The sequence below is a fragment of the Sus scrofa genome, chromosome 5 (genome assembly GCF_054392235.1).
Source record: "Sus scrofa isolate SSC_HxYL_T2T_F1_AM1 chromosome 5, Sscrofa_HxYL_maternal_Yorkshire_Landrace_v2.0, whole genome shotgun sequence".
In the NCBI taxonomy this organism is placed as follows: Eukaryota; Metazoa; Chordata; class Mammalia; order Artiodactyla; family Suidae; genus Sus; species Sus scrofa.
Genome location: NC_139387.1, coordinates 2,639,056 through 2,652,683, shown reverse-complemented (window position 1 = coordinate 2,652,683; position 13,628 = coordinate 2,639,056). Strand labels below are relative to the sequence as shown.

At 61.8% G+C, this 13,628-nt stretch overlaps 1 protein-coding gene across 5 annotated transcripts in view; it reads left to right on the top strand.

The window, feature by feature from the left end:
* TBC1D22A (TBC1 domain family member 22A) overlaps nt 1-13,628 on the top strand; it is a 319,360-nt gene that overhangs the window by 186,897 nt on the left and 118,835 nt on the right. The window lies entirely within an intron of this gene.

Sequence of the window (13,628 nt, the reverse complement as noted above, 5' to 3'; positions counted from 1 at the left end):
ATGAAATTTTCTCCTCTCCACCGATTTTGATGAAATTCATTCTTCAGGAGATTGGGTTTTCTGGAACAGACCGCCTCTGTTCCCTCGAGTGTCGAGTTGCTCATTGCAGCACCTTTTCATTTTGTTGGAGATGTTTGCTGAGGCTGAGGCCGCGCTGGGGGGTCTGCAGGCCGGCCTCTCATCATCGCTCGCAGAGAGCAGGAGGCTGGATGTGTCCTTTACTCTGGGAGGTGCTGGGCGGCAGCCCTTCGGAGGCCGGGCAAGGCAGCCCCAGGCCAAGGGCTTCTTTGCGGGACTGTGGCCGTCCAGGGTTGGGTTCCTGCATGTGCGTGGAGGCGGGAGGCGGGCCAAGCAGGCGGCGAGGGCCCCACCCCGCCCCCCATCAAAGGAGCCCTGGGTCTGGGTGGCGCATCCTTCCTGTGGGAGGGGGACCTCCGGTTGCTGCCCGCTGGCCTCCCACTTTCTCCCTGGTCACCTGGAGCAGTGACCCTGAGTTTTGTTTCCTAGTACTGGCCCGTGTGCCCGGTGCGGGGCCTGTGAGGGTTTGGGGGCTCCGAGAGCCTGTGTTTGCCTGCTTCTCTTCCTTGCAGCTTGTGTGTCCGGTGGTGTTTGCCACAGAAAGTGCAATGACCGGGTAGATGGCCTCCGAATCCCCGCTTTGGTTTTGCTTTTCTAGGTACTTGGCAGCCGCAGCATCTCTCGCCCTCACATTTCCTCGGACGCAAAGCCTTTTGGGGAGGGGGGCGCTGTTGGGTGAAGTGGCCGACAGCCTGGCCTATCCATCAAGTCTCATAACGTCACGGAAAACAGACCTTAATATCCTGCGAATTTCGAGCGCTCTCTGTTTGTGGTGGGCGAGGCCGAGATCCTGGCCCCCTTCATTAAACACGGAGTTCCGTGTAATGCTGTCCCCATTACGAGTAAATTAGGTGTTAAGTCAATAGCACTTTGAGGAGCAGAAAACGGCTCAGCGTGGCCGTGGCCCTGCACCACTTCGCTCAGACTCCTAAGAGGTATTAAAACTTTAAGCACAATTGTGGCATCTTTATTGCGTTAATTTTCCTGAGATTAAATTTTGTCAGGAACGGACTCATTTGTGCCACGGACTCATTGTTGAACCGTCAGTACCCTGGTCATAAACCTTTTCATATCTTAAAAATTGGGGGTATTTCTATTTTACAGGCCCAAGTAACCATGAAATTGTATTGCATCTTTTGGCGATGAAAATACATCGTAACCATGGGGCGGCCAACGGGCGATCGCTCGCGCCTTAACGGGTGCTTATTAGCTGGGCCGTTACAGGTTTCTGGAGCTCTTTAATCCCTTGCAGCGCGGCTGCACATCCTCCCAGGACATGTGTCAACCAAAGGTTACCGAGAAGCACCCGCTCGGCCCAGTTTCCACACTAGACGCGGCACGGAAGTGGGGGTGGCGTGAGTCCCCAGCCTGAGAAAAGGCAATTACAGAGCACAGACTGGAGCTCCCGTGGCGGCTCAGGGGGAACGAACACGACGAGTATCCGTGAGGAATCCCTGGCTTCGCTCAGTGGGTTAAGGATCTGGTGTAGCCGTGAGCTGTGGTGTAGGTCACAGATGTGGCTCGGATCCCTTGTTGCTGTGGCTGTGGTGTAGGCCGGCAGCTGCCGCTCCAATTTGACCTCCAGCCTGTGGACTTGCATATGCCGCAGGTGTGGCCTTAAAAAAAAGAAAAACAAAGCCCAAAAAACAGCCAACATAGACCATCCAGAAGTGGCTGCAGAGCAAGGAGACAGCTGCTGCTCCCTGGGCTCCGTGTGCGGTGGGACTGGGGAGGTGGGTGCTGGCTGCAGGGGCCACTCCTGCAGAGCCTGGGCCGTGGGAGGGAGCTGGTGGAAAGGAAGCGTCTTGCCTACGTCTGGACCCGACGCGCGGATTTCGATGACCTGGGAGCGGGGGAGAAGCCTCTGGGCCGTTTGCGGTCGGGTCAGCCCGGAGGCTCCCATGCCTCTTGTGACTCCCTGCCCCTCCTGTCTCCTCCCTGTGGGCCCCGCATGCCTTGCTCTGTGTGGAGGGGCCGCCATCCCTAGTGAGCGGGAGCTGCCTGCGCGTTTCCAGGCTACAGCCACTGCCCCTGCTGTGGTCTGGACGGTGCACGTGAGCTCAGCTCTCTGGGTCCCCCTCCTGGGAGGCTGCAGGTGCCAGGCCTGGGCCGCGGAGAGCTGGGGTGGCCTGGCCGAGAGAGATGCTGGTTGGAGCTGCTCCCTCGACCTCCCCCTCCCCGGAGGAAGGCAGGGCCTTTGGCCTGCGGTGGAGCAGTTTGCCCTGGGGAGCTTGCCGGTGGCTGGAGCGTGAAGCGCAGCCTCAGCCTCTTGAGTGCTGTGCCTCCTGTGTGGCCTCCTGGTGGCTCCTCCAGCATCCCGGGGGTTAGGGCTTCAACCTCTGGATTTGGGGGACCCAGTTCAGTTCACACAGGTGCCCTCCTGGGCTTCTGGAGCACCCCGGCTTGACCTTCGTCACACGGGGTTACAGCGCTGTCTCCCTCTTGCGCATGCCTGCTGGATGGGCTGCGCTCCCCACCCAGAGCCCGCTCTGCGCTCCGGGGCTGCTGTCCGGCCTCAAAAATCCTCCCTTGTCGCCTTTGGGTTCCACGTGTCTCTGTAATTGCTCATCTACAGAAAAACCAGCCACAAATGTGGCCTCTATTTCACTGTAAGCTGGTGGGCCCAGCACGGTGGCCGTGGCTCGGGGCTTGAGGGCCTCTGTCCCGGGGCATCTCCCTGCCACGGCCAGAGTCCTGGGAGGTGGGGGTCTGGGGGCTGCACTCCCTCCCTGTGCCAGGCAGCATTTCATGTCTGGAGGCCTGGTGGGCACAGGTGTCTGCGGGGCCGAAACCCCTCCCTGGCCCAGCCCCTCCCCGAGAGCGACCTGAGGCAAAAGCTGCCTCTTTGTCTGAGCTGTTTGACCTCTTCTCTGTCCAGATTTTAGGCCTGTTTTTCTGTTTCTGTGAAAAATGCCGTTGGAATCTTGACGGGCACCTCTTGAGTCTGCAGATCTCCCTGGACACACAGGCATTTTCGCGGTGTCATTCGTTCCCTGCAAGTACAGAGTGGCTCTCCGTTGAGCTGTGTCTTCTTCAGTCTCATTCATCTGTGTTTTTTCATTTTCAGTGTATAGATTTTTCACTTTCTTGGTTAAATTCATTCCTAAGTATTTTATTCTTTTCAATGCAGTTGTAAATGGGATTGTTTTCCTAATTTCTCTTTCCAGCAGCTCGTTGTTAGTGTATAGAAAGCAACTGATTGTTGTGTGTGTATATATATATTTTAATCCTGTAACTTTTCTGAACTTGTCCCAAGCAAATGAAATCATTGTTTCAGAGAGGTATCCACATGGTTGTGTTCATGGCAGCCGAGATACAGAACAGTGTCAGTGTGTGTGTACACGTCTGTGTGTGTGTGCGCGCGCGCGCGCGCACGGACTCACAGGGGAACAGGATTCAGCCTTCAAGAAGGAGGAGGTCCGAGGGTGTGGCCGGGCTGCTTAGAGAAGGTCCAGGGAGAAGAGGAGCAGCGGGTGGAGAAGGGCCTGTAGTGTCAGCCAGGAGAGAGCCCTGGAGCGCCGAAGGTTCTAGAAGGACGGAAACACCCGGGAGGGGAGCCTCTGGGCACTTGAAAAATGTGACCAGTGTGGCCGAGGAACTGAACTTGTTTTTTTAGTTCACTTGGCTTTAACGTGAGCGCCCGGGCAGAGTGGCTGCCTGTGGGGGGCATGGTTCTGGGCAGGGCTGGTGGGGTCGGCGCGCCAGGCCCCCGGGAGCCTGGGCAGCAGCAGGCGGGTGGGACCTGGCTGCTGGCAGGTGCAGGTCCGGCGCTGGGGAGAACTCAGGTAATGGCTGGCTGGAGACCGCCCCCCCCCCCCCCCCGGATCTTCCGAGAGGAGGACCACGTGGGAGGGGCCTGGTGCGGCGGGGGAGCCCCGGGCCCCTCCCGCCCTGGGCCTCGTCCTCATCCCCGGAGCAGGACTCCCGGGGCTCCCGCTGGGCGTCCCAGGTCTCGTCTGCCTGAGTTTCAGGTGAGAAAGGCTGGAGGCCAGACGCAAGGTCACAGGGAGGACAGTGGCTCTGTCACATTTGGGCTGAGCTTTAAAAGTGACATATTCATGAATGTTTTATCTGCAGTGTGACCTTAAGCAGCTTGTCTAACGTCTTCTGGCCTCTGGAGAAAGTTCCTGAAACCTGGGGCTGTTGGCGGAAACCCAGGGGAGGCAGCGGCGTGAGGTGTGTGCTCTGAAGGGGTGGCCCGGGTGCAGGGAGCCGGCGGGGACGCAGAGCCGGGGTGCCCTGGCGAGGCTGGGTAGGGCGACCGTCCCCGGGGTGCGTCTTCGTGGTTGGTGATGTACGTCGCGGCCCAGGGGCTTGAGCTGGTCACCCACCGGGCGTGTGCAGGTGCAGCTGCCTTCGGGGACCCGCGCCTGTGGCCACCCAGCCCCGCAGCACCTTGGGCGGCGGAAGAGCCAGGCTGGGCGGGGAGAGGGATCAGGCCCAGCAACCCTGAGGGTGAGGCAGGCTGGGCCACGGGTTTGCAGGGCTGAGGTGCAGCTCAGGAGGCCGCAAGCCTGTGGCTGGGGGACATGGGGCTGGCGGCAGGTCACAGTTGCCCTGCGGGCAGGCCCTGGGCTGCCGGCTCTGGAAGGCCTGGGGACTGGGCAGATGTGGGGACCGGGTCCCTCGGCCGGGCCTTGCCGAAGTCGTGTCTTCTTCCTGCTGCAGAGCCCGCCGACTGCCTTTGTGCCCCTGCCCCAGGGATGACCTGTGTCCAGCAACCCGGCCCCTGGCATGTCCTGTTTGCCTCTCCCCAGAACCCCGCGGGCTGGACTCCCCTGACGCAGGTTGAGGGCAGAGGGAAGGACTCGTCTGCCTGTCCCTTAACGGAAAAGACTGGTAGATGGCAGCCCGAAGAGCGGGAGGAAGAGCAGAAACCAGGGGGGAGGCCCAGCGAGGCCACCCTGGCTGCCTGGTTCTGCCCTTCGCCAGCCCGGGTTCACAGCCTGGATGTGGCTCACCCATCTGTGCTTCCCAGGCGCAGATGGTGGTGGTGGCCAGTGTGGGGCCGGGAGGAGGGGCCTGATGTCCCCAGCAGGTCGCTCACTCTGCCTGCCCCATCCCGCTTACACAGGCCTCCTTAACAGGCAGAGGGCAGAGCCAGGGGCAAAGGGCAGGGTGCCCGTGGCACCTCAGGCATTTGTGATGGTGGCTGCCAGGCCTGAGGGTGGGGGCAGGCAGCGTCACAGCAGGACCTTGCTTGCCTCCAACCCTGGGCCTTTGTAGCCCCCACACGGGCACAGGGACCTTGAGTGGGCCTGGGCGTCCCTCAGTCTCTTCGCTCTGTAGGTGCCCTGGGTGACGTGGGGGCATCTGGTTAACTGACCCCATGCCTGGCGGCACCTGCTGGTCTTTATTTAGGAGCAGTGTCGGGGTGGGAATGCCTGGCTGGGGTGCCAGGGGACGCGTTCAGAGAGCTCCTGGAGACATCATGGTTGTGCACGCAGGGCCCTGCTCATGACCGCAGAGCCTGGCTTTCTAGACTCTTCCTTCAGGGTCTGGCGTTGCCTCGTAATTACTTGGATTTTTATGTCCTCTGGAAGAAAATCGGAAAGTAAAAATTAGTCTGCACATTGCTTTCAGGAGCTTGGCCGGCGTGTCCGGGCGTGGGGAGTCTTCTCGGGGTTTCCAGTCCAGTTTCCTGTGACCTTTCGTTAACGACTGCGAGGGGGGACAGCAGTCTGCCTGAGGCCCTGGGGCTCACTCAGCATTCCTGGCGGGTGCTGCTCCTTTCTGGCCCCGGGGGACCAGGCGGTGATATGAGGACAGTGTCCTGGGCCAGCTGATGGCTTCCTCTGTCCGGGTGAGTATCAGGATTTTCCGAGTGGTAACTGAGCTCCCGGGCCGACTTCTATGTACTTGACCGTCCAGGGCTGAGAACCCGGGGAAGCTGCCCAGAGAAGCCCAGGCCCAGCCGCCTTCACTGACCGTCCAGACAGCCTCAGCTGACACCAGCTGCATTGCCTTACGTAAGCCTGTGGACCCGGATTAAATTCTCAGCAGGCCTCCTCCACGCCTTATTTTCTCAAGTTTTCTGTGCTTTCAGTTCTCCCTGAGCATATGGCGCAGAAACGTTAGAGAAAAGCAAACCCTCTCCCTCAAACGTCTCCAGCCTGGTGTTTGCAGCCCCATGAAGTGTGCTAGTGTTTCCTTGCCGGCCTTTCTAGGCAGTTCTTTACTTGAAAGTAACAGCCACCTGTTGCATCCGGTCGTGCTGTCTGCCTTTGTTGCACTGTCCTGGCAGGTGTTTCTCCTGCGTCAGTTCATAGTCCTGTAACCATCACTTTAAACGGCTGCACGACATCCTGCCCTGTGTTATCAGCTCCTTAAAGGCAGTGGGGCGTCTGCAGTGTGGTTGTGACTGTGGTGCAATTTCTTTGTGTATTAAGGGTCCCTTAGGACGGATTGGCGGGAGTGGTGTCTGGGGGTGCGTGGAGGCACCTGCTGCTCTGCCTGCATTGTGGGCGGGTGGGGGCCGGTGGCACGTGTGATAATCCCTTGACTATTTCCGTGGTTATGTTGCATTTCTCAAGTTTGGGGTGTAGCTTGTCCTCCGACTTTGGCACCTTCACTGTGTCCAAGTGCTGCCTGCAGTGTTGCGTCCACCCACCGGGGCGGCTTCCTGTGCGGGAGGGGCTGGGGCGCAGGGTCCCTTAGGTCACCCTGCGAACCGCCATCACCACGTGAGAGGGGAGACGCGTGTGCACAGGCTGCGGGAGCCTTGCGGGGGTGGGGGCCTTTGGGGACCAGTCTTCTCGGCCGATCCCCCCTCCCCTGAGCACCTGCCACCTGTCCCCTTGTGTCCATGCCCCTGACGGCTCTTCCTACTGCCGTCCCTTCTGCTCCCAGAGCCACCTCTCCACGTGCTGCAGAGCCTCTTGTGTTCCGAGCAGATGAGGCTGAGAGAGGCCAGTCCTGGGGGAGCAGGGTCCTGCAGGGCTGGCCTTGGCTTGCTGGGTCTCTGTGACCATTAAACCAAATGGCATAAAGGAAACAACATCAAGGACTCCGTGTGTGTGTGTGTGTGTGTGTGTGTGTGTGTGTGTGTGCAGGCGTGCCGGGCAGAGGAGGTCGGGCTGCTGGCTGACCACTCTCACTGCCCCCCAGCCCCTGCCACCACGATGCATCAGGAGGGACTGGCCATCACACCAGGGCTGTGGCCGGGTCACACGCCTCCCTCGCCCTCTTTGAAGCAACCATGCAATGGACACCATTCGGGCCACCTCCCAGGAGAGCGAGTCGGGCCTCAGAATGGGCAGCACTATGTCCGAAGCCACCGGCCTGTGTAGTGAGGCCGGGAGATGGCCCGGCCCCTGTCACCTCCACAACCCGGCACCCCGGCTTCCTGCGGTTTTGTCCATCCACTCACTGGGCATCTGCTTGTTTGATGCCTGAGGCTGTCCCCTGCCGGGGAGGAGCAGTGGGTAGAGGGTGATGAGAGAAGGGGTGGGGGGGCAAGCCGAGACCCCCCCCCCGGCAGCTTCTGAGAAACCTTGGTTTTCCATCTGCTTTGTGTTGAAATCATTTGATTTGCAGATAGGATTTTCTTCAAGCTTCCCCCGAGCGTTGAGTTTTGAATGTTTTCGCCCCCACCTTGAGCAAATCCGTGTCCATCACCTGGAGATGCTTGTTTGCCCCAGGAGTGGAGGGTAACACAGTCTTTTAAAGCCCGCGAAGAATTGCAGATTTCCTAAGAGAGGCTTCCACCGTTTCTGCCGGAGCCTCGGCGGCCTCACGCGGGCTCGGGACTGCCGCTGCCGCCCTGCGGGGCCAGCACGCTTTCCCGGCTTTTGCGCTTTGCAGTAGCAAGAGGGGTCTTATTATTACTTGAGAAAACGCGTGTTTGACAGGGACTGTCCCCCGCTCACCAAAGTGTGCGTTTGGGGTGCCTCGTGGAGCCTCTCTTTTCCGCGTCTCTGCGGAGACGTGTTCTCCTGGCGCCGAGCCCGGGGCGGGGGCACTGCGAACTGCCTGGCCCCAGGGACCCGAGTGAGCAGTGGCCCGTCCTCATCCTAAGTGGCTCGGGGGCTCGGGGTTCTGGGAGCTGGTGCTGTGTGGGTGGGACGGTGGCACCTCACACCCGCTCGCCGGGCACGTTCTGCGCACCTGTCAGCTCCGGTTTCGTTCAGACCAGGTCCTCTCGTGACCCCCGCAGGCGCGGCGGGGCTCCCAGAAGCTCCGGCGTCCAGGCCGTCTGACTGTTTTCTGGAGAAGCTGCTGATGGTTCGGCAGGCGAGTCATTTGCCGAATCGCATGGCAGGGAAGTGCTGTCGGAGAGGGCAGGTGATTTCGTTAGGAATCTGCTCACAGCGGCCTGTGCTTTTTGGACGCGTCTCTGTTGTTGAGTGTGAATCACGCCTCTGTCGGCCCTTCTCAGATCTCGTCTTGGAGGCGACACAAAAGGCAGGGGTCACGGTCGTTTCACCTTCAGGGCCTTCTCTCCGCCCACTCGGAGCACACGTGCAGCCCCGACGTGGCGTTCGTGGCCGTTTAAGGTAAGTATCAGGACCTCCGGAACGCACGCACCTCGTCGTCGTCCGCGTCCCCGCTCGGCCACAGCCCTCTGCCCCCCGGGAGACTCTGGGGCCAGCAGTGCCCACCTGACTGGTCCCCACAGCTGTTCCGGGTGTGCGGGTCCTGCCCCTCCGCCCAGCGGCGGCCCCTCTTTCCCTGGTCCCAGAGTCCCCAGGGCACATGCCCTGTCCGAGGCCTGGCTGCGTGTCCTCTGTGCCCACCGGGGCTCCGCTCTGAGCCCCGGGGAGGGCGGTGTCCGCCTCCGGGGACAGTCGTTGCACAGCGTTAACCTCGGTCTCCAGGGTTTATGCGGAGGGAACCCTTGCGGCACGAGCTCCGTGTCGGCTCCCTTCACGCTTTGTCACTGGCTTGAGGTTCGGCCACATTTGCTTTTCGAGTAAGCCTGTGCCTTTTTATTGCCTAGTCTTTTTTTGTTGTAAAGGATGCTTCTTAAACTCCCTAGGCGACTTCCTCCCTGCTCAAGGTTGGGGCGTGGGATGAGCTCGGCCTCCGCCCTCTTTTTCTGGCCGTCAGACCATCTCTGTGACGCGGGGGGTCCTGGCTGTCAGGCAGACTGTGACCGTCCTCGCGATGCTGATTCTCTGAGCCTGGTCCCCAGGGCCTCACCTTGTTAGGAATGCACTTTCTCAGGCCCCACCGGACTTGCTGTGTCGCCATCTCCCCGGTGGGGGGGCCTGGCCACCTGAGTCCCAGCAAGCGCTGAGGAGGTTGGCAGCCACCCCTCTGGGACGGCCGGGAGTTCTGGCCTCGGCCCCCGGTGGTGGCGCGGTTCAGTTGGGGACAGCTGGTGGCCCCTGGCCTGAGACAGCAGTGTGTCCTCTCTGCTTGTGCCCGGGCGTGTGCACTATGGCTTCCTGACACGGTGCCTGGTGACTTCCCTCGCGGTCAAGACGCAAAACAGAAGTAGGTGGACCCCTGAGGTAGGACGTGGAGAGCGGGAAGGGCCTGCTGTCCCTCGCTGTCCCCTGGGCGAGGAGAGGCACCCAGCGGTGTCGCGGGGGCCTCACCCGTTGTTCCCAGTGCCTGTGGGGTGCGTCGCGCAGGGACAGGCAGGCGTCTGGGCTGGTGAAGCCGGGCCTCCTGCCTGTGGGCCGAGGGCGGGTGTGGATTCCCCCGACCCGTCCAGGCAGAGGCCAGAGTGGTAAGGCAGTGGCTTTTCTCAAAGCATTTTCCCTCGGAGTCTAGAGGGAAGCAAACCTGAGTTTCTCTGCTCAGTGTGGACTTGCCCCAGTGCCCGGGACCGGTCTGGTCCACGGCCACACACCTGGGTTGAGCTTTACCGGAGGAAGCCCTGCACCTGGGCCTGAGGGGGTGGTGGTATGTGGGAGGGGGGGTCTGACCCACAGGCCTGGGCTACCTGCACAGTGAGAGGGGCTTCCGGAGGGGATGTCTGCTCCCCTGTAGTCAACCCAGCAGGCAGCTGCACGCAGAGAACTCGCTAGGTAGGCCTGAAGTCCAAATCACAGTAGCGCAAGGCTTGTGGCCTCCCGGATGCTAAAGAGCCGGGTGTGCGGAGGCCGCTGCATCGGCCTCTAAGCTTTCGGCCTTCAGCAGATGAGGCCTTGTGATGACGGGGTTCCCTCTGGGGAGGAGGACCTGGGGCCACCACCGGCCCCCTGTGTGGCCTCCGCGCCACGCTCTGTGCCAGCGGCCGGGAGCTTCCCATCCTTGGCCGTGCCGTCTTTGCCTTTCACGGCCACTTCCTGGTCCCTGGCCTGGGCTGTGGGGCCCGTAGGCAGGTGGCTCCAGAGTGGGACACACTCGCCTTCTCTGGACCTGGCTTCCGATCCTTGCTCCCGGGCTCTGTAGCTGAGGGGCCTGGTGGTCCTGCCTGAGCCCCCCAGGCCCTTGGCGTGCAGTGGCCAAGGTGGCCAGCCCTCTGGCTGCAAGCCTTGGGTTTCTTGTTTGGGAGGTGGTGTGGGCCTGAGCCCGCCGTGTAACCAATGCCCCGGGTTCCATGACCTTCGGTGGTGAGTTACCTGCCCGGATCCTCAGGCTCAGTAGCCGGGAGAGGGCTCATCAGGGCCCCCGCCCCACCCCGCCCCTGCCCCTGTGTATCCCGCTGGGTCTGCTTTCTGAAGTCTCCTCCTCGTGGTGCACCGTGCGCTGGCCCCCGGTGGGCTGGCACGTGCAGCGAGAGGTCCCCCCGCCCCAAGGTCACCATGCTCTGAGCTGACACAGGCCCTGAGATGCTCCTGGAAAGTTGAGGGGGCTGCAGCCCAGCCGGGCACAGCCTGGAGCCCCGTGGGAATAAGCCAGAAGCCACTTCCCAACCGACGGGGGCCCCAGCCCGCAGGGAGAGCGGCAGGGACCTCAGGGGAGGGACGGGGCACAAGTAGCACTCGGCTTGCGTGACCAGCCTCCTGGGGCCCCCCTGGAGGTACGTGCATGAGGCGGACAGTCTCGAGGAAGAGCCTGGTGGACCTCTGGCAGAGCCCACGGAGGCGGAGGACAGGGTGGGTGTGACCCGTGTGCCTGGTGGTTCCCTGGGGCGCAGGAGCCAAGCCCACGCACGGGGCTTCACCCAGATGAGCTTTATTCTCTCTCAGTCTGGAGGCCAGAGGTCTGAAGGTCGGGTGTCTCGGGGCGGGGCCCTCCTGCAACTCTGGTGGGGTGGGGGACGTGTCCACGCGGCTCTCCGGGCCTCGGGGTCCCCACGCCTCGGCTGGTGGACGCGTCACCCCGGCCTCTGCCTGTCGTCACGGCCTTTTTCTCTTGTGCTGCAGTAAACCCAGGATCAGCAAATGGAATCTGCGTCGAGTGTCTGTGCAGACTGGGCTAATTCGGCTCGAGACGGTTAATGTCGGGAAGGATTAAATGGTTCAGTCTGATCCGTGTCACCCTGAGTGGCATTTTCAGGAAAAACCCACCTCCTCTCGTGACTGCCGTGAGTGCTCTGCAACAAGCAAAGCTCCGTGGCTGGGGAGCCCGCCTGGACCCGGCCCCGCCCAGCAGTGGGGCAGAGCTGGCCTCGTGCCGTCGCTGTCACCGGAAAGCCCTTGTGGGTTTTCATAACGCAGCGTCGCCACGAGGGCCTTTGATGTCCTTATCCCCAGGATCGCGGGCGCTGTGAGGTGTCAGCAGCGAACGGCTTTTAATTAACTCCCGCGAAGGGAAAGCGTGGACTCCAGAAGTGCCTTTGTCTTCCGCAGCTGACAGCGTCTTTTGAAGAACGTAGGCCTTCCTCTCCATCACCAGGAAGGGGCACATCCGAAGGGGCATCCGTGTTTTCACAAAGCAGAGGCGTTGCGATTCTAAAGGAGCCTCCTCTGGCGCTTCCCTTCCTCGGGCGGGAGGAAAAGGGTGCCAGCCCTGACCTCAGAGTGGTGCTGGCACGGACGTGGTCTCGGGGGCCTTTGTCCCGCCAGGGCCTTCTCTGTCACCCGCCAGGTGCACCAGGACTGGCGGCCTGGGGTGAGGAGAGCATTTCGCCGCCGGGCTTCCGCACGGAGCCCCAGCACCTTCTTTCCGTGTGATGGGCTGAGCCGATGGCCTGGATCCCCGGCGGAGACCAGAGGCAGCGAGTCCTCAGGCTGCCCCCTGATTTTTGGGGGAGAGGGTGAAGGTCTCGAGGGGTCCCCCCGCCCCCCACTCCCCGCTTCCTGTCTGCCGTCTGCTTGCTCTTCTCCGGCTCCGGTGCTGGTTCTCGAGAGGCGACTGCAAAGCCTTCTCTGGGGTTTCCTGAATTGGGGCTGTTCCCCCGCGCGGGTCCACGCCCCTGGTTGGCCCTGCCTGACACCAGTTTTAAGAACTCCTCCTACCTGCTCTGTCCCTCCTTCCAGGAGTCTCTCTCCAGGCTAGAGGAGGCCTTTGTAGGCCAACCCTGGTGCCAGTTCTTGGAGGCATTGTTTTAAGTGAACCAATCCCGCCTCTTCCTGCGTTCATCCCAGCGATGAAGAAGCCAGACCTGCGGGGGCGGGGTGGGGCGAGCAGGGCGTGCAGAATTGGGCGGGACACAGGAGATGACAGGTGGGGTCTTGCTCCCCCCTGAGGGCTTCCCTCTGTGAGAATGCGGGCGGTCACAATGGGCAGAGGAGCCAGCGACCGGTGCCGTCCCCGGGGCTGCTGTGGGAGGGCCAGGCCTGCCTCCCACTGGCCATTCTTTCCAGCCCAGGGGTGGGGGGGCTTGCCTGCGTCCCCAGGGATCAGGCCAGAGCCAGCGGAGCTGCTGCTGGAGCCTGGGCCTCAGGGAGGGACTGTGGCCATTTATGCTGTAACTCAGCGCACACACACACACACACACACACACACTCTCACACTCTCTCTCTCTCTCTCTCTCTCGCACACACACACACACACACACACACACACACTCAGCATGCTTCGCTCAGCATTTGCCCGGCCTCTTAAGGCTCTCCTGGGTCTGCCTTTGAAGGCAGAGGATGTGCCAGTCTCATGTCTCTGGACACGTCTGTCTGTCCACCCGTTCGCATGTGATGCTCTGAGTGCCTGTGTGAACACTTGGTCCTGGTGCTGCGAGCTGGCCATTAAGAGACCACGAGAGCTGTCCCCTGCCCCGGGGGCCCTTCGGGTGAGGGGACAGAGGGGAGATGCCCCTTCACCACAGCCAGTAAAAGGTGTCGGTGGGGATGCCAGGGAGGGCAGCTCTGCTGTCCAGGCCACCAGGCAGGCTCCGGTCTCCTTGCTTTGCTTTCTCGGCAGGCCAGCAGTGGGGACCTTGCAGGCAGAAGTCTGGGCGCCAGGCTGCTGGAGCAGGTCCCTGCTGGGAGGCACCACCATCGGGGAGGGGACCTAACCGCCCCCCCCGCCCCCCCTCCCCCCAGCATCCCTGAGGTGAAGCAGACTGACGCTGGGCCGCACCCGGGCCTTGGGCCCCCTCCTCTGCGGTCTGCACAGCAGGACGGGATGCTGACCACGAGGGGCCCCTGGGCGTGGCCTTGGCGTTGCGGTGCCCGCAGCCTCCCCTCTGTCTCCCGGGGACCATCCCCTTCCTTCTAAGATCTTTCTGGGCTGAAACCATCCTGAATCGCGTCAGCCTCCCCTCTGTCTCCCGG